Source organism: Musca domestica, unplaced genomic scaffold (genome assembly GCF_030504385.1).
Source record: "Musca domestica strain aabys unplaced genomic scaffold, Musca_domestica.polishedcontigs.V.1.1 8, whole genome shotgun sequence".
In the NCBI taxonomy this organism is placed as follows: domain Eukaryota; kingdom Metazoa; phylum Arthropoda; class Insecta; order Diptera; family Muscidae; genus Musca; species Musca domestica.
Window position 1 is genome coordinate 15,663,629 of NW_026712409.1, and position 19,627 is coordinate 15,683,255.

At 33.1% G+C, this 19,627-nt stretch overlaps 1 protein-coding gene across 2 annotated transcripts in view; it reads left to right on the forward strand.

Moving 5' to 3' along the window:
- Positions 1-19,627, forward strand: part of LOC101899842 (G-protein coupled receptor dmsr-1) — a 455,946-nt gene that overhangs the window by 250,085 nt on the left and 186,234 nt on the right. Inside the window, exon 1 of one of the 2 annotated variants that reach the window (XM_005177084.4) lies at positions 14,631-14,733. The exons of the other annotated variant lie outside the window; for it this stretch is intronic. The gene's annotated coding sequence lies outside the window, so the exon portion shown is untranslated. Of the gene's footprint in view, positions 1-14,630; positions 14,734-19,627 lie in introns of those variants that run through there. 2 annotated transcript variants of the gene reach the window in all.

A 19,627-nucleotide genomic window follows, 5' to 3' on the forward strand; every position in this document is an offset into this window, starting at 1 on the left:
ATTCTCGCCATGTAGTAGAACAGAATTTCCAAACCAAGTCTCAATGGATTCCTCCATGGATTTCTAGCACGTGTTGAATATTTTTTTTTTTTTTTTTTTAATTTCTTTTTTTTTTTTTTTTGCCTTTCATTCAAAATACCATAACAAAGAACTGCGCATGCCCCTCATTTTATAAACACATTTCCAATAACGGAAAAATTCGTTAAGCGACTGGAGAAGAAAAAAAACCCAACCCACCAGCCCCTCTGCAAAGCGACAACCAGTTAAGTGAACTTCAATTGTTTAGTCGTTAAAGTGTTGCGGGAATGTCAATATCGGCGGGTTATGGTTCCATCCATTGTTGCCAATAGCATTTTCGTACCAAACGAAAAAAGATACGAATAATTTGCAATAATTTCGAATTTAAAATATAATGAGGCCAATTAAAGCGTTTATAAACAAACGGTAGAGCATCAGTGTTAAAAAATTCCATAAATTATTATTATAACAAAGAGAACGAATTTTTCGCCATTAATTATGACTAAAGTTTCGGGTGTGTATCGATTTTTTTGTTCGATGTTGTTAAATAAACAACCCAAGTATATTAGCCTATAAAAAATATTTCACAGTGTTTGTAATTCAAAATCAAAAAAAAAAAGAAAAAAATTAAAATTAAAAAAAAAAAATACGAAAATCCCTCAAATTGTTTCCAAAACAAAAGTAAGTCCAGAAAAGTGCTTTCCATCCCCCGCGGGGGCTACAACTGCGATTTTGTGTTTTTTTTTTTAATTCAAAACAAATCAATTAACAAAAACAAAGTGTGGTCTCTCTCAGCTAACGGAAGAAAATACTCGGAATTAAGAAATGCCCTCAACAACGTAAACTGCAAATTGTAATTCTACGCCTTTCGTTGAATGCATTTTTCCCATTTGCCCATGGAAGGAGAAAAGGAATTCTTCGGATACATCTGTTGTTGTGCCGGAAAACAAATCGACAGTGAGTGATTGTAACCAGCAGTTATCGCCATTGTTTATTTATTTTCTTTTCTTGATTATGGTGTGTGGAAGAAAATGCAAACGAAAGACAGGAGAGTGATGTGGCACGTCTCTATGGGAGAACAGTCAAGAAGCCATACAAATAGGGGAATTCCGAAATAAGGTATCCTTCCCTAGGGACCTACGGAAAGTCCTCTATCTTTAGTAGACATATAGAAGGGTCTGCTATCCATAGGAGTTCTATAGAGGTCTACTATCGATAGGTCTCTTATTGATAGTAGATCTCTATAGGTCTAGGACGAATGTCTCCTATCAAGAAGAGAACAATAAAAAGTCAACTGTCTATAGGAGACCTATAGAGAGACCTATAGAAAATCAGGTATCTAGCGGAGACTTAAAGGAGGTCTCCTATATATAGGAGACATATAGAAGATTTCCTATCTGTAGGAGACCTATAGAGGTCTACTAACGATAGGTCTCTTATTGATAGTAGATAGCTATAGGTCTAGGTAGAATGTCTTCTATCAATAAGAGAACTATAAAAAGTCAACTGTCTAAAGGAGACGTATAGTTGATCCTGTCTATAGGAGACCTATATAAGAACCTATAGCAAATCAGCTATATATCGGACACTTAAAGGAGGTCTCCTATATATAGGAGATATATAGAAGGTTTCCTATCTATAGGAGACCTATAGAAGATCCCCTATCTATATCTACTGATATCATATCTATAGGAGATCATAGATTGTCTCCTATGACTAGGAGACCTATAAATCGTCTCCTACATATACGAGACATATGGAAGGTCTCCTGAGTATAGGAGACCTATACAAGTTCTTCTATGTATAGGAGACCTATAGAGGGTGTCCTATGTATAGGAGACTTATAGAAGGTCTCCCGTGTATAGGAGACCTATAGACAGTCTCCTGTGTATAGGAGACCTATAGAAGGTCCCCTTTGTATAGAAGACCTATAGAAAGTCTCCTGAGTATAGGAAACATTTAAAAGGTTTCCTATGCATAGGGAAGCTATAGATGGTCTCCTATGTATATGAGACCTATAGAAGGTATAGGAAGGTGTATAGGAGACCTATCGAAGATTATCTATGTATAGAAGACCTATGTAAGGTTTCCTATGTGTAGAAGTCCTATATAAGGTATCCTATGTATAGAAGATCTATATTAGATCTCCTGAGTATAGGAGACCTATACAAAGTCTCCTGAGTATAGAAGACCCATACAAGGTCTCCTATGTTTAGTAGACTATACAAATTCTCCTATGTATAGGAGAACTATACAAGGATACCCATAGCGGGTCTCCCATGTATAGGAGACCCACAGTGGGTCTCCCATATATAGGATACCGATAGTGGGTCTCCAATGTATAGAAGATCTATAGAAGGTCTCCTATGTATAGGAGACCTGTAGAAGGTCTCATATCTATAGAAAATCTAAAGAATGTAGTCCATCCATAGGTGATCTATAAAAGATCTTCTGCGTTTGGATGTACAGGGTGGGGTAAAAAAAAAACTGCAACAAAGTCAAACGCCATATTTTTTACATTTTTTTTTTCAAATTTTTTTGAATGAAAGCAAAAAATGTCGGAAATAGCATCAAGTTTTAGAATAAGTTTAGATTTGTTCGAATTGGTCACCTTTGGCCTTCAAACGGTCAATGGAACCGACACACGCTGCCCGAATGTTGCTCTGCGGTATTTTGGTCTATTCCCGGCGAAGCGCTAGCTTTAGGTGATCGGTGATCGACACTTTGGTATTTTTTAGTGCCAACCTTGCTTTCCACAAAAACTCCAGACACAATAGTCCAACGGATTGGTATCCGAAGACTTTGGTGGCCATTTTGTGCGCTGTAAATGAGGCGAGGAACCTCATTTCGTAACCATTCTTTGGTGGCGCATGCTGAGGCGCAATGGTGCTGAGTCCTGTTGGAATGTCCAAGGTCTGCGGCCAAAATGTTTGCATGGCCAAGGCTTTAATACACCCTCCAGAATATTTTCGCGATAATATTCGCCGTTTATTCTGATGCCACGGTCGATTAATACGAGCGTAGAGCGACCATTGGCTGTTATGGCGGCCAATCACCCATAACCATGGCCGGCTTGAGGCTTGAGTTCTGGTGTACATTTTTAGCTGACCTCTTTGGCAAGTAAACACGATCATTTTGTTTGTTGACCAACTGCTGGACAACGAATGTTTTCTCAGCGGAGAAAATCGGAAACCAAATTCGGCAGTTCACCTCTTTCGGCCAAGCTAGGCAACTCTTCGGCTCTTTTGAGTCTGTTTTCTTTCTGTTACCGTGTAAGTTCTTGCCCTTTTTAGAATTTCAATGGCTTTACCCCCAGCTCATTTTTTAATGTTTGCCGAATGAATTTTTGCGATATGTTCAGCTCACGAGCCATTTTTCGGTCACTGCGACGAGTGTTTCGATCAAGACGCTTCTTTTCTTGTCCAACCATTTCTGCTGATGTTGTTGTTCCGTCCACTTCCTTGACGTCGGGCTATGTTACCAGTATCACGGTAACGAGCGATGGTACGAGACACAAAAGATTTATTCACCTTTTAATGCTGAAGTGCTCTAACGATAGCCACTTGTGGTTTTCCAGCCATAGATATAAAGAAATCACACTATTCACACTATTCCTATTCCATCACAAATAATTTTTTTTTCTGGAAAATTCTCACCAAAATGCTTTTGTACGCTTGTAGTCAATACAATGAGCTGTCTTTGGAATAATTTTAACAGCTGTCGGACGTGTGGCTTAGAAATGACAGCAGTCTGAAGTTGGTTGCAGTTTTTTCATCTCACCCTGTATGCATAGAATTATCTATATATGAATGCATGTAGGTATGTAGTCATGTGTATAACATCTTTATGACAGCCACCTTAGCAAATAATAATAACCTCTTGTCAACTGTCAAAATAATTAGACAGCAATATTCATGTTTTTTTCTGTCAGTTTTTTTTTTTTTTGTAAATGTCATAATCAAATTTGCATATCAAAAATAAAACTTTTTGCATTTTCTGCAGATTTGCTCTTTTACAGGTCAGTGGCCTATTTGTCTACTCCCTCTCTCTCTTCGGTTCTGTTGTTCTTTTCCAGACTTGTTAAACAACTTTTTTCTCTCTCTGTGTATGTGTTTGTGTTGTAAATCTCAGCTCAGAGTTTTTTGAATATTAATTTAATATTAATTTAAATTTTCCACCACCTGCGAATGTCATTTAATGTTAGTCACAAACACACAGACACACACGCAAAGTTCTCCTACCTTTTGCAGGTGTTTGTGAGAGATCCATTGTTATGATTGCGTATTAAAATGTAAATGTACGAATTAAAATGAAATACCGCATCAGGACGTTGTTAATGTAAAAAGTTTCAGTAGTTTTATAGTTTTGTTTTCGGAGAAGGATATACAAATGGGGTTAAAATTTATGCGTGTTTTTTATGGATGTTAATAATCATGGGGGTATTTGGAAGGGGGAATTTTATAGTCTTTAGTTGGTTAATTGTGAAAACTGGATTTAAAGGCTAGAAAATTATTTGTGTGGGAAATAATTTGTTGGGGAAATGTTAGTTTGCTAACAATTTTATGGGCCGCTTTAAGGCCCTTTAGGAGGCACTTCCAGACCCTTAGAGCCCACTTTTTCATTAAGGAAACAATGGGAATATATTGAGTTCTTTATTATTTATAATTTTTATTTTATTTATTTATTTATTTTTTTTTAATTATTTATTTATTTATTTATTTATTTTTTTTTTTTTTTTTGAGAGACTCCCTGTGGGAAGTCAAACTTATCCATGTTTTCTGAAAATAGACAAAAATTAAATAAATATATAACTAAAAAATTAATAAAATATTAATAAATAATTTTTTTTTTCTCGAGTCTACACATGAAAGTAACATAAAATTTCGTCTTAAGGAGAAAGTGTTTAAGGAAGAAATATTCTACACAAAATTTCACTATAAATCTCAGAAGAGTTTGATCTACAATCTATCAAGTCCACTTGGAATTTCCCATAACCCCGGCTGGTTGTTGGACAGTGAAATTATAAGAAAGTTTCCATAGAATGCAGATTAGGTGTTAAATTTGTCAAAATGTTTATAACCCAAAATAAAATGATATTTTTTATGGTACACATTAGGTATACAAATTTTTTTGGTTCAGAGACTTCTAATGAAATTTGATCTAGAATATATCCGCCTTTGGCAGTTTCCCCAAAAAATTAAGTTCTAGGGGAGATTTTGACTCGGATTGGAAACGGGTTCAATTTACAGTAAAAAAGCAAGCTCGTGATTTTCACTTTTGGTATATAAATTTGAAATCGAATTTTCCGAAAATCTATTATACCTAGATATAAAGTTTATTCTGAGTTTTATAGTGAAATTTTGTGTAGAATATTTCTTCTTTTGACACTTTGGGTCTACAACGAAATTTGATGTTACTTTCAGGCGTCAACACGAAAAAAGTCCAAGGAAAAATTGATCAAAAAAATTAAAGAATATTTTCAGTTTTTTTTTTTTTTTTTTTTTTTGGAACATTGAAGGATATATTTTTATGATATGCAGTGGAAATAGAGATTTGTTTTCGTTGATGATTTTAAGTGAAATTTTATGACGAACATATTTGTCTTTGGTGTCATCCTTATAAAATGAAGCTTTTATGGAGATATTTTCAAAAACTCGAATAACCCTAAAATGTATTTTTAATATTTATGATTTCCTGGCGTTTAGGTAAATATTAGACTTTTGAGGTCTTCCGGGACATATAGTAGAATTTTATGACAAAATCTTGTAGAATACTAATTTTTACTTTAGCATTTTTCCGAAAAAAATAAATAATAAAGGGAGACTTTGACTTGGATTGGAAACAGGTAAAATTTACAGTTTACAATTTCGAATCCAATTTTCCGAAAAACTATTATACCTAGATATAGAGTTTATTCCGAGATTTATAGTGAAACTTTGTGTAGAATATTTCTTCTTCTTATACCTTCGGCATAAAACGAAATTTGATGTGATTTTTAGGTGTCAACTCGAATAAAGTCCATGGAAAAAATGATCAAAAAAATTAAAGAATATTTTCAGTTTTTTTTTTTGGAACTTTGAAGGAAATATTTTTATGATAAGCAATGGAAATAGAGATTTGTTTTCTTTGGTGACTTGGACTCAAATTGGATGGCGAACATTTTTGTCTTTAATGTCATCCTTCTAAAAAGAAGCTTTTATGGAGATATTTTCAAAAATTCGAATAACCCTAAAACGTATTTTTAATATTTATGATTTCCTGGCGTTTAGGTAAATGTTAGACTTTTGACGTCTTTTAGGACCTGTAGTATAGTTTCATGACTTTTTTCTAAAAATGAATTATAAAGGGAGACTTTGGCTTGGATCGGAAACGTGTTAAATTTACAGTAAAAAAGCACACCCATGATTCTCACTTTTAGTATATAAACTTCCAATAGAATTTTCCGAAAAACTATGGTACCTGGATACATGGTTTATTCTGAGATTTATAGTGAAATTTTGTCTAGAATATTTCTTCTTTTGACACTTTGGGTCTACAACGAAATTTGATGCTATTTTCAAGAGTCAACTCGAAAAAAGTTGATCAAAAAAATTAAAGAATATTTTCAGTTTTTTTTTTTTTTTTTGGAACATTGAAGGAAATATTGTTTATGATATGCAGTGGAAATAGAGATTTGTTTTCGTTGATGACTTTAAGTGAAATTTGATGACGAACATATTTGTCTTTGGTGTCATCCTTCTAAAATGTTGCTTTGTTGGAGATATTTGCACAAACTCGCATAACGCTAAAATGTATTTTTAATAATTATGATTTCCTGGCGATTAGGTACTTTTGAGGTCTTCCATGACCTATATTAGAATTTTATAACAAATAATCTTGTAGGATACTAATTTTAACTTTAGCATTTTTCCAAAAAAAAAATGAATAATATAGGGCGACTTTGACTTGGATTGGAAACGGGCTAAATTTACAGTATAAGTCCAAGGAAAAAATGATCAAAAAATTAAAGAATATTTTGAGTTTTTTCTTTTTTTTTTTTTTTGAACTTTGAAGGAAATATTTTTATGACATGTAGTGGAAATAGAGATTTGTTTTTGTTGATGACTTAAAGTGAAATTTGATGACGAATATTTTTGTCTTTGGTGTCATCCTTCTAAAATGATGCTCTTTCGGAGATATTTGCACAAAATCCTATAACCCTAAAATGTTTTATGATTTCTTCGCATTTAGGTAAAATTTAGACTTTTGACGTCAGTCAAAAGTAGAATTTTATGACAAATAATTCTTGTAGAATACTAATTTTTACTTTAACACTTTTCCTAAAAAAGGAGCTATAAAGGGAGATTTTCACTTGCATCGGAAACGTGTTAAATTTGCAGTGTAAAAAGGAGATACATATTTTCACTTTTAGCGCCTAAATTCCGAATGTAATTTTCACAAAAACTATTGTACCTAGATATAAGGTTTATTTTGAGGCTTATGGTAAAATTTGGTGTAGAATATTTCTTCTCTTGAGACTTTGGGTCTACAACGAAATTTTATGTTACTTTCAGGCGTCAACTCGAACAAAGTCCAAGGAAAATTTGATCAAAAAATTTGGGAATATTTTCGATTTATATCGGCAATATTGATGGAAATATTTTTATGATATGCAATGCAAATAGAGATTTCATTTCTTTGGTAACTTTTAGTAGAATTTGATGAAGAATATTTTTGCTAAAATGATGCTTTGTTGGAGATTTTTGCATAAATTCACACAAAGTACGGCTTTAACCCTAAAATATGTTTTTTTTTTTTTTTTAATTTTTAATGAATTCCTTGCGTTTCGGCAAGATTTAGACCTTTGACATCTTCTAGAACCCTTAGTAGAATTTTATGACAAATAATTTTTTAGAATATTTTAAATTGCTACGATACCATTTAAATTGAGTTTTTAGTCACTTTTTAAAAAAGGGACGAAAGAAAAACTAAAAATAAATTCCAGAGCAATAATTGTTTCTGAGAAATAATAGAACGCCTAACATTTGTTTATCCCCAGAAATATGTGGGTTATGTTAACTTGCTTGACCAGCAAACCCTTTGCTTCTTTGAAATTCCCCCCATTAAATTTTCCACTTAACTTTGCTATAAAAAAAATATATATAAAATGCTCTGGTATTTAACATGAATTAAATAAATTTTAGGATGCGAAGTAAATATTTGGCTTCAAAAACACAGACACAGCTACACACCCTCCCATCCACATTCACATCCCTCAAGGGGGGTGTGCTGCGAACCTACGCGATCGCTTGCAATTAAAATTTTATTTGGAAATAATAACAATATTCCTTTTCCATTTTGTATTTATGGTGGCGTATGAGTAACACATCAGCCATCAGCCAATGCAAATCAAATGAAGTATACGCCACTAGGTACAGCTCACAGGCGTGACGAAATGTCCCAATTAAAATTGCATCAAAATGTTGTTTTGCGCGCTGTGGGTTTTCACGCACGCACACACACACACACAGTCACACATACATTTCTATGGAAATACACAGGAGTCCATATATGTAGTTATGTATAAATTTAAAATGTTGTTAAATAAAATATTTATTCAAGAGCTTTTCAAATATCAATGAAATGGACGATTTTCTGGGTATTGATGAAAGAAAAAAAAACCAAAAAAATGCCAACTTCATTGGAAAAATTTACATTTAATTAAATTAAATGAATGAGAAAAATTACGTTGATTTGTAGATAAATCAGTTGCTGGAATGCCAACGTGTTGTACATTATTAATGGGTATTTAAATGTGAATTGTTTCAAAATATTTTCAAAGAAAAGCTTTAATTGATTGGGGGCGCAAAGTGTGGTCGGGTATTATGGTTATTTTATTTTTCCTGATACAATGAAATAAAACATCCCACATAAAAAACAGAAAATTAAGAAAAAATTTTGGAATTGTCCTCTCAACCTCTTCTAATATACCTTACTTAAAGGTTGGTGTAATGACTGACTAACTGACTGATAACACTTGGCCACAAAATTCAATTTTTCCCATTATTACAAGGAAAATCCAGCAGATTATGAAAGGTGAACTAAAAAAAGAAGAAACATATATCGGCGTCTTAAATGTTTGCAGTTGCAGACACTTAAATAGAGGCGGCAAGTTCCCGATCTTCCATTTTTATACCCTCCACCTAGAAAAGGAGGGTATATTAACTTTGTCAATTCGTTTGTGACATCCCTAAATACTCATCGTAGACCCCATAACGTATACAGGATGAAATATAAAAAATCAGTAAGTTCGTCCGGTCCGAACTTTGAATACCCTCCACCATTTGGAACGAATTTGGAAATAAAATCCTTAAAAATTCTGTTAACATTTTAAAAATACCGAATATAGCCGTTATATTACTGTCTATACGACGTGGACCCACACAGGCATTGTTTCTCATAAGTCATTACCAAATTCAAATTCGGAACTTGAAATAAACGGTGAATAATGTAGCTAAAATCATCAAAATTTCGTATATAAGGAGGTACCTTTATATCGGACAATAGACAATTTTCTGTCACAGGCTGTAGCATCCATTACGAACTTCAAATACGACATTTCAAACAATTTTGGTGAGTATTGTACCTAAATTCGTCAAAATAGCGAATATAGGGAGGAACTGATATATGGGGTCTATACGAAGACCTGGACCTGCACAGACAATTTTCTGTCACAGTCTGTAGTTCCCATTATGAACTCTAAGAACGTTACTTGAAACTACTCCGGTGAATAATGACGCTAAAATCATCAAAATACCGAATATAGGGAGTTACCGTAATATGGGGCTATCCGATGACATGGACCTACATGGTGCATTGTCGTAGGCTGTAGTATCCATTACGAACTTCAAATGCGAAATTTGAAACAGTTCCGGTAAATAATGTCGCTGAAATCATAAAAATACCGAATATCGGTAGGTACCGTTATATGGGGGCTATACGAAGACGAGGACCTGCACAGACAATTTTTTGTCTTAGGCTGTAGTATCCATTTCGAACTTCACCACTTTCGGCCAAGTGAAGCAACTCTTTAGCTCTTTTGAGTCTATTTTCTTTCTTTCTGTTGCGGTGTAAGTTCTTGCACTTTTTGGAATTTCAATGGCTCTACTCCGAGCTCATATTTCAATGTTTGCTGAATGGAATATTGCGATATGTTCAGATCACGAGCCATTTCTCTGCCACTGCGACGCGGGTTTCGATCAAATCGCTTCTTTACTTTTCGAACCATTTCTGCTGATGTTGTTGTTTTCTTCCGTTCACTTCCTAGACGTCGGGCTAAAAATCGACCAGTATCACGGTAACGAGCGATGGTACGAGACACAAAAGATTTATTCACATTTAAATGCTGAAATGCGCTAACGATAGCCATTTGTGGGGGTTTCCAGCCAAATATAAAGAAATCACACTATCACGCTTGAATTCCATCACGAATAACTTTTTTTCTGGAAGATGCTCATCAAAATGCTTTTGTACGCTTGTAAACAATATAATGAGATGTCACTGAAATAATTTTAACAGCTGTCGGACGAGTGGCTTAGAAGTAGCAGCAGTCTGAAGTTGGTTGCAGTTTTTCATCTCATACTGTATAGACTCTGTGGCCCTCCAGCTCGTCTATATAGACTCTGTGGCCCTCCAGCTCGTCTATATAGACTCTGTGGCCCTCCAGCTCGTCTATTTAGACTCTGTGGCCCTCCAGCTTGTCTCTATAGACTCTGTGGCCCTCCAGCTCGTCTATATAGGCTCTATGGCCCTCCAGCTCATCTATATAGGCTCTATTGGCCTCCAGCTCGTCTCTATAGACTCTGTGGCCCTCCAGCTCGTCTATGTAGATTCTCTGGCCTTCCAGCTCGTATATACAGATTCTCTGGCCCTCCAGCTCGTCTATATAGACTCTGTGGCCCTCCAGCTTGTCTATATAGGCTCTGTGACCCTCCAGCTTGTCTATATAGATTCTGTGGCTCTCCAGCTCTTCTATATAGACTCTGTGGCCTTGTCGGACGAGTGGCTTAGATATGACAGCAGTCTGAAGATGGTTTCAATGTTTTCATCTCACCCTGAATCTAAATATTTCTCTCTACCAGAAACCTGAGACGGATATGGAATTTTTAATTTCGCATAAAATTGAATCAAAATGTTCGATTTTCTTGTAATTTTTCCCATACTAATATTTTATAGATAAAGTGTGAAAATTTAATTTTTCGGCCCACTATATTGCCTCACTCCTTCGGAAGGTCAACATTTTGAATAATCAAAACAGAAGTCAAAATATTTTTAAATAATCGAACATTGGCTGAGTGTATACATCTATCGTCAAAACCGTCTAAAATCTTTTAAGCTTGTTTTAATTTAATTTATATTATCGGGTATATGGTAAAATCTTTCACTTTTTTTATTTTTATTTATATATATATATATATATATATATATATATATATATATATATATATTTATTTATTTATTTTTTTTGGTCCAAAAGGCTATTGTTTTCTTTTGTCACTTTTCCTCGAATTTTACTTGCATGTAATTACTCAAAAAAAAGCATTCTCATTGGGAGAATTTTCTTTCTAAAATTCTTAACTTGTATGGCCTTCATCCTTCTCTCCCCACCCATTAATACCACCCTCGTATAGAAATAATCGGCAACTTTAAATGAAGTAACAAACAATTATATATGCCACAATTTGAACCCATTGCACTTGAATGAATTCGGTATCAAGGTCACATTAAATTTCTCTCCACTCTCTCTCTCTCTCCCTCGCTCTCACTTTCTACTCAACAAAAACAAAACACTAAATTGGTCAAATACTACTCAGCTGAAGTAGAGCACATTACGATGCCACCTAATGCAGTCATTAACTTTATTTCCAATGCCAATCAAAGTGAATTGTAAACAAACAACAAATTTGTGGGGCCGGCAGAATAAACACGTGTTGCTGGTCTTGGTTTTGGTTGAAAGCGCATGCTCAATTCCTTCGCTCTCTCTTTCTCTCTTCGCAAGAGTATGTTTGGCAACTTTGGTATTCCAATAACGTAAAAATTTGTTAACAGCCCCTATGGACATAAGAATTTGTAGTTGAATTGAATTTTTTTGGCCAATTTCAAGTGCCAGCGAAAATAAACAACAACCAGTTGGCTGACTGACTGCCTGGCTAGCCATCATCGTTTAGTCCTACTCAAGTTTTGGCCATAAACAAATCGTTGCCTTTGCAGTATGGCGCGAAATTGATTCAGTTTTTGTGTGTCGATGTGAAAATTTTAACGCTCTCGATGACGAACTGCGATCGAAATTAACGACTCTTTTTGAAGTGAAAACAAAAAACTGAAAAGTAAATAAAAAATAAATCAAACATTAAAAAATTAATTATATGTTATCTATATATATATATATATATATATATATATATATATATATATATATATATATATATATATATATATATATATATATATATATATATATATATATATATTTTATATATATATATATATATATATAAATATATATATATATATATATATATATTTTTTTTTTTTTTTTTTTCTTTTTTTTTTTTTTTGAGTGAAAAAAAGTATTAAATAATGAGAAACACCGATTGAATAAATTGATAAAAATATTATAAAATTGACATATTATAAATAAAAAATTCCAAAGAAAATAATAACAGTAAATAATAAAAATAGTAAATTATAATAAATTTTTAAAAATAATATTAAAATAAAATTAGAAAAAAAATAAATTGAATTAAGAATTTAAACAAAAAAAAAATATTATGTATTAATTTTTTTGATAAAAAATATATCATAACATAAAGAAATTAATTACATAAACCCATAAATGCATACATACAATTAGAAATAATTCATAATCAATAATAAAAAATGGAAAGTAAATAATAAAAATTAACAAAAAAAATATTAAATAATGAATTCTAAATAATTATTAATAAAAAAAACTGGATAGTGACAAATAAATAAAAAATACACAATTTTTCTTAAAACCAAATAAACAAAAAATTATTTGATAAGGAATTTGAGAAAAAAAATAAATAGGAGAAAATAAATAATAAGTGGTGAATAACACTATGATTTAAAATTAAATTTTTTAATTAAAACGGAGAAAGTTGAGCTAACACAAGTTAAAAATTAACAATCGGTTTTGCCTGCCGATGTACACCCTCAGCCAATGTTCGATTATTTAAATATATTTTGACTTCTGTTATGAATAATCATAAATTTTTGACCCTCTATGGTGTAGGTTCCGAAGGAATGAGCCAATGTAATCCATTTCGTAGCGGACCTAACTAAATATGATATAAATATTGCCAAGTGCCTGGTTCGAGATATGTGATAATTTTTAGAAAATATGAAAATGTACGTGAGTTACCAGACAAAGTAGACCGAAGTAGTCCATTTTCATACTTCAACTAATACAGATAAAAATATTGGTACGGCCAAAATTACAAGAAAGTCGAACATTTATATCCAATTTTATGCGAAATCATAAATTCCACATTCATCTCAGGTTTTTGGTCGGGAGCAATATTTAGAAATAGCAAATTGTACAGAACACTGACCTGTTTCGTTATGACAGATAAAACTCCTGAAAACTGTGACCCTTGGTGGGTGAGGTGCAAGAAGGAGCTCGCGGATATATCCTCTTCACAACAGATCTTGTGTTAGAAAATATGTGTGTATGTGTGAAATTTGACGAGAGTTGGATGATTTTTTCGCTTTCTTTGAGTGTTTTTTTGACAATAATATTACGATGTACCAAGTTTGGACCAAATCGGATACTCCCTTCGAGAGCTATCGTGCCCACTAGCCAGACAGACGGCCAAACGGGCGGACAGGCTAGATCGACTCCAAATGTCCTGAATCGGATTTGGTCCAAGGAGACCAGGGTCTAAAACCGTTATTTCGACTAGGCATGTTTTGACCGTATCAAATTATATATACTCTCTCAAGCCATAGGGATGAGGGTATAATAAACAAATAAATAAGTGAAGAAAGAAATTGAAATGAATGGATAAATAATCAAATGAATAAAACATAAATACAATAATTAAGTAAATAATAAATAAATAAATTCATATAAAATAAATAATTTATTAAATAACTAATATATAATAACATAATATAAATATAGTATATATAATGATATAATATATAGTAATAAAGAAATTAGTTATGATGGAAAATGAAAAATAAAATAAATTTTTCCTTAAAAAAATATATTAAAAATTATTTTTTTTTTTCAAAAAAAAAACAATTTTCAATAACAAATTGTGAATTTAGTGTTAAATTATTACACAAAAATATATTTTTTGTTTTTTTTTTCCTGCTAAAAATAGCAACAATTACAAATTGCATATATTTACAGTGATTTTAAGTATCCGTGTGCTTATGTGAACGTTAGTGTGTGTGTGTGGGAGATTATTCTCTCTTTGATCGAGTAAAGTGTTCAAAATCAAAACACCAACAATTACGACAGCAATGGAAAATAAATAATTAAAGATGTTTTCTTAATTGTTCAACGAGGAAAAAATAACAAAAACGAAAAGAAAAACCTTTAACGCTAGTTTACAAATAATGGAAACTATTAAAAAATAACATAAAATAATTCTAAACGGAAACTTTGTAAATCGTGAATAATTCACCATCGAAGGAACTTTGAAGGTAAAAAAAATATTATTTATATAGCCTAAGTTTTCAGCTGGAAAGGTATAATTTTTTTTTTCTCTAGAATGTTTTTTTTTTTATTTTTAAAAAATGTATTACTTTTACCACCTCGATATTAAATTTCGGGGTTCTAGCTCTATCCCCTTCAACTAATGCCTAATTTAGTTCTACCTAGTACTCTGCGAACAATTATGGTAAGCATTTCCAACACCACCTTCATATCTTAGCCACAGACACCAACAGATAGATCTATACCAAATTTGAGGATTTCAACACTATTCCTTTATTCAATACCAAATTTAGTACCACTGAAGATTTTCCCTCAGCTATATAGCTATAGAGGATATATATTAATTGATACGACCAAAACGTGCCTAGTCGAAATAACGGTTTTAAAACCTAGGTCTCTTTGGACCAAATCCGTTTCAGGACATTTGGAGGCGATCTAGCGATATCCGTCCGTCCGTCCGTTAATCTGTCTGTCTGGCTGGTTAGTGTGCACGATAACTCTCAAAGGGAGTATCCAATTTGATCCAAACTGAGTACATCGTAATACTTTTGTCAAACTTAGATCGAGTTGGGAGATGGGCAATATCGGTCCACTCCTTCTGGTATCTCCCCCACAAAAGGTCGAAATTTTCAAAAAATATATTTTTTGCACAGAAAGGGAAAGAATGATCCGCTTTAGCTCCAACTTTGCAAATCCTAATATTTGCGAAAGTGCTACGTCAGGTGTGAAAATGGACAATATCGGTTCACTCCATCAAGTACCTCCCCCACAAAGGGTAAAAATGTTGAATAATTACAACTCTCATAAAATGTGATGTAAGAGTCTGATTGTCTTCAAATTTCGGACATCACAATATTTTTATTATCCCAAGACCTGGTGCAAATATGAGCAATATCGGTCCACTTCTTCTGGTGCCTCTCCCACAAAGGGTCAAAATTTTAAATCCTCATGAAGCTCATAGAACGCGAAATTAACATCCACTTCCATTCCAGAGTTATTATATCTAAATATTTCCATCAACACAAGATCTGTTGTAAAGATGGTAGAAATCGGACCATTTCTTCTGGTACCTCCCCCACAAAGGGGCAAAATTTTGAATATTCATGAAGCGCATAGAACGCGAAATTAATATCCGATTCCATTCAAACTTGCCACATCGCTTTATTTCTATCAAAGCAAGATCTATAACAAAGATGGTAGAGATGGCAGCATTCCTTGTGGTATCTCCCCCAGAAAGGGTCAACATTTGGAATAACCATAACGAATATAATATCTGAAATAAGCATCCGAATCTCTTCATATTTTCATCACATCACATTGTTTTTCTTAACCCAAGTTCTGGTGTGAAAATTTAATATATCGGTCCACTCCTTCTGGTACCTCCCCCACAAAGGGTTAAAATTTTGAATATCCTCAAAGCTCATTATACGTGAAATTAACATCCGATTCCATTCAGACTTGGTACATCTCCATATTTCCATCAACAAAATATCTGTCATAAAGATGGTAAAGATCGGACCATATCTTCTGGTACCTCCCCCACACCTCGAGATTTTTGAAAAACAAAACGCTCAAAGAATTCGAAATAAGCATCCAACTCTCTTCAAATTTTACACATACAAACATTTTTCCGAACACAAGATATATTGAGAGGATGGTTAATATCAGCGAAGTCCTTCTAGTACCTCACCCGCAAAAGGCCACAATTTTCAATGACCTGCGAAACAAGTCAGCAATTCTTTACAACTTGGTATATCTAAATATTTCTCTCAACCGGAAACCTGAGATGAATATGGAAGTTAGATTTCGCATAAAATTGGATATAAATGTTCGAATTTATGGTAATTTTGCCCCTACCAATATTTTTATCTGTATTAGGCGGAGTATGAAAATAAAATACTTCGTTCGACCATATCTGGTACCTTCCTCACATTTTAACATTTTCTAAAAATTATCACATAAATAAATTTCAAGCCTGGCACGTCGAGCCTGGCACGTCGAAATATTCATATCATATGTATTCAGGTCCGACACGAAATGGTCAATATTGATCAATTCATTCGTAACCTACTCCATAGAGGGTCGAAAATTTGAATAATCATAAAACAAGTCAAAATATATTTTAATAATCGAACATTGGCTGAGGCTATACATCTGTCGGCAAAACCGAGAAATATTTTATGACCTGCTTTTCTTTTCCTTTTCACCTAACATTTAAATATTTGGTATCATTTAAGTACTAAATGATCGTACTCTTTTAGTAAGAATTTCAAACCAAAAAAAAAATTAATAAATAAATAAAACCAGTAAAGAAAGTCTTCACGTCGGGCGGGGCCGACTTTATGATACCCTACACCACTTTGCTAATTTAGTAGGCCTCCACATAACAATTAAAAGTTTTTATGGGAGAATTCAATCATACACTCTATGATTATAATTATAATTTAAAGTTTAAAGGACTAAATATGCCGAAACATTTGTATCTTTTAAATTAGGAATTGTATTGCCCATTTGGTGCACAATTCATTTGAAATCGGACAGAGATATATATGGGAGCTATATCCAAATCGGAAGCGATCCCGATAAAATTTGTCAAAGATATTTCTGAGCTGTATTTGATATATTTCCCTGAATATCGTTGTTACAGAGTACATATTACGGCTGTGGATAACAAATATAACAAATCGGATGAATAATATATATGGAAGCTATAGCTATATCTGAACCGATCTTCACCAAATTTGACATACTAGCTTCTAGACTCAATTCGGTCATATGTGGCAAATTCCATCCTATTTGGACAAATATTAGACGTTTGGTGCACAATAAAAGGTAAATCGGACGAAGTTATATATGGGAGCTATATCCAAATCTGGACCGATCTCGATAAAATTTAGCAAATGTATTTCTGAGCTGTATTTGATATATTTCCCCAAATATTGTTGTTGCATAGTGCATATTACGGCGGCGGTGGACAAAATTAACAAATCGGATGAACAATATATATGGGAGCTATAGCTATATCTGAACCGATTTCGATCAAATTTGGCATACATATTTTCAGGCTTAATTTGGGTGTATATGCAAAATTCCATACAATTCGGGCTGATATTACACGTTTGGTGCACAATAAAAAGCAAATCGGACGAGCTATATATAAATTTTGACCGATTATCTTCAATTTCAATAGGGTTCGTTCTTGGGCCAAACAAATGATTTGTGCAAAATTTCATCTGGATCGGGCAATAAATGCGACCTGTACTTTGTTTACAAAAATACATGGACAGACGGACGGACATGCATAAATCGACTCAGAATTTGATTCTATGCAGATCATCAAAAGGAACTATGGGTCTATCTCGTTTCCTTCTGCCTGTTACAAACAAATGCACAAAGACATAATACCCTGACCACCTTGTGGTGTAGGGTATAAAAACCCAAAATATCAACGCCCTAACCCTGTGTATTCCAAATTTTCGCCATTGCGCCATGTTTGAAAACTTGGTACCTTTTAGTACTTTTCGTACATTTTTCGTACGATTTTGTAGACTAAAGACACCTCCAAGGCGGTATACCCTTCCTTTTTTGTACATCTGTTGTTTAATGACTCAAACAATTGCATTGTTGTACATTTTGTAAACGAGTGTAAACACAAAACATCAGCAACAAAAACAAAAACAAAGACAAACAAATAAACAGCGAAAGAACCATTTAACCATATCGGAAGAGAAGCAACAGCAACAAATAAAGATGTTTTCTGTGTAAACAAATCAGTTATTAAAATAAACAAAAACAAGAAAAGCAAAACAAAGCGAGAGAAACGAAACGGAGCATAGCCGAAAAAGAAAAGAAATATACAAACGAACGTACATACATACAAACATACATACACACGAACGTATAGCCAGACAAACAAAGTGTTACTCAGTGCCGAAAGCCCAGCCACAATCGAAAAGAAAAACAAAACGGCTGCAAGTTCAAGAAAAATGGGGAAAATTTAAGAAGAAGCTAAGGAATTTTCCTCGGTAACACTGGGGAACAGGAAATATCATAAATGAGAAGGAAGAAATAAAGTGTACAAGGACGTTTTTGGTAACATACATTGGAAAAAAATATAAAATCGGAAAAGGGAGTAAATTTCTAAATTTTTCGAAATTTTTATATATATTCAAATTAGTGGTGCATTTAATCCTTTTTTCATTAATTCTGTAAATATTCGAAAAGTGACTACTTCTAATCCTTCCATGTCAGGTTTTAGCTTGGTCGGGTTGGAATTTCGAGTGGAAATATTATTCGTTTGATCAAAACAACTAAATCTAGAATCGAGTTAAGATGGGATTTTTGTAAATTCCCGTGAAGATAAATTTTAAAATATAAAAGCAAAGACACAAACCACTTGTATTTTGTGTTGGTGCGCAAGGGGTTAATAGAAAAATAGTTTTTTTTTTAATATTAATGATTTTTACCATTTTTTGGATAAATCAACGTATTTTTAATTTAAGATAATAACAATTCTCCTAAATTGTGTTGTTGTTTTTTATTGTTGACCTGTATATTGATTCTTATTAACTTTATTTTGGCTTAAGGTCAATTGAAAAACATCAGTGTTTTCTTTTTATAATTTTGATTTTTATTTTCCGATATTTCGACTGTCTTCGACAGTCATCTTCAGGGAAAAATATTTTTATTGAGAAAAGCAACAGTCTTGTTTCACCGTCTATGCTAAACTAAATTAAATTAATTTAACAGGAAAAGTGACACAATTTACCGACGAGGAACTCCATCAAGTACCTTCCCCAAAAAGGTCAAAATTTTGAATACTTATAACTCTTATAAAATGTGATATAAGTGTCCGATTGTCTTCAAATTACACACACCACA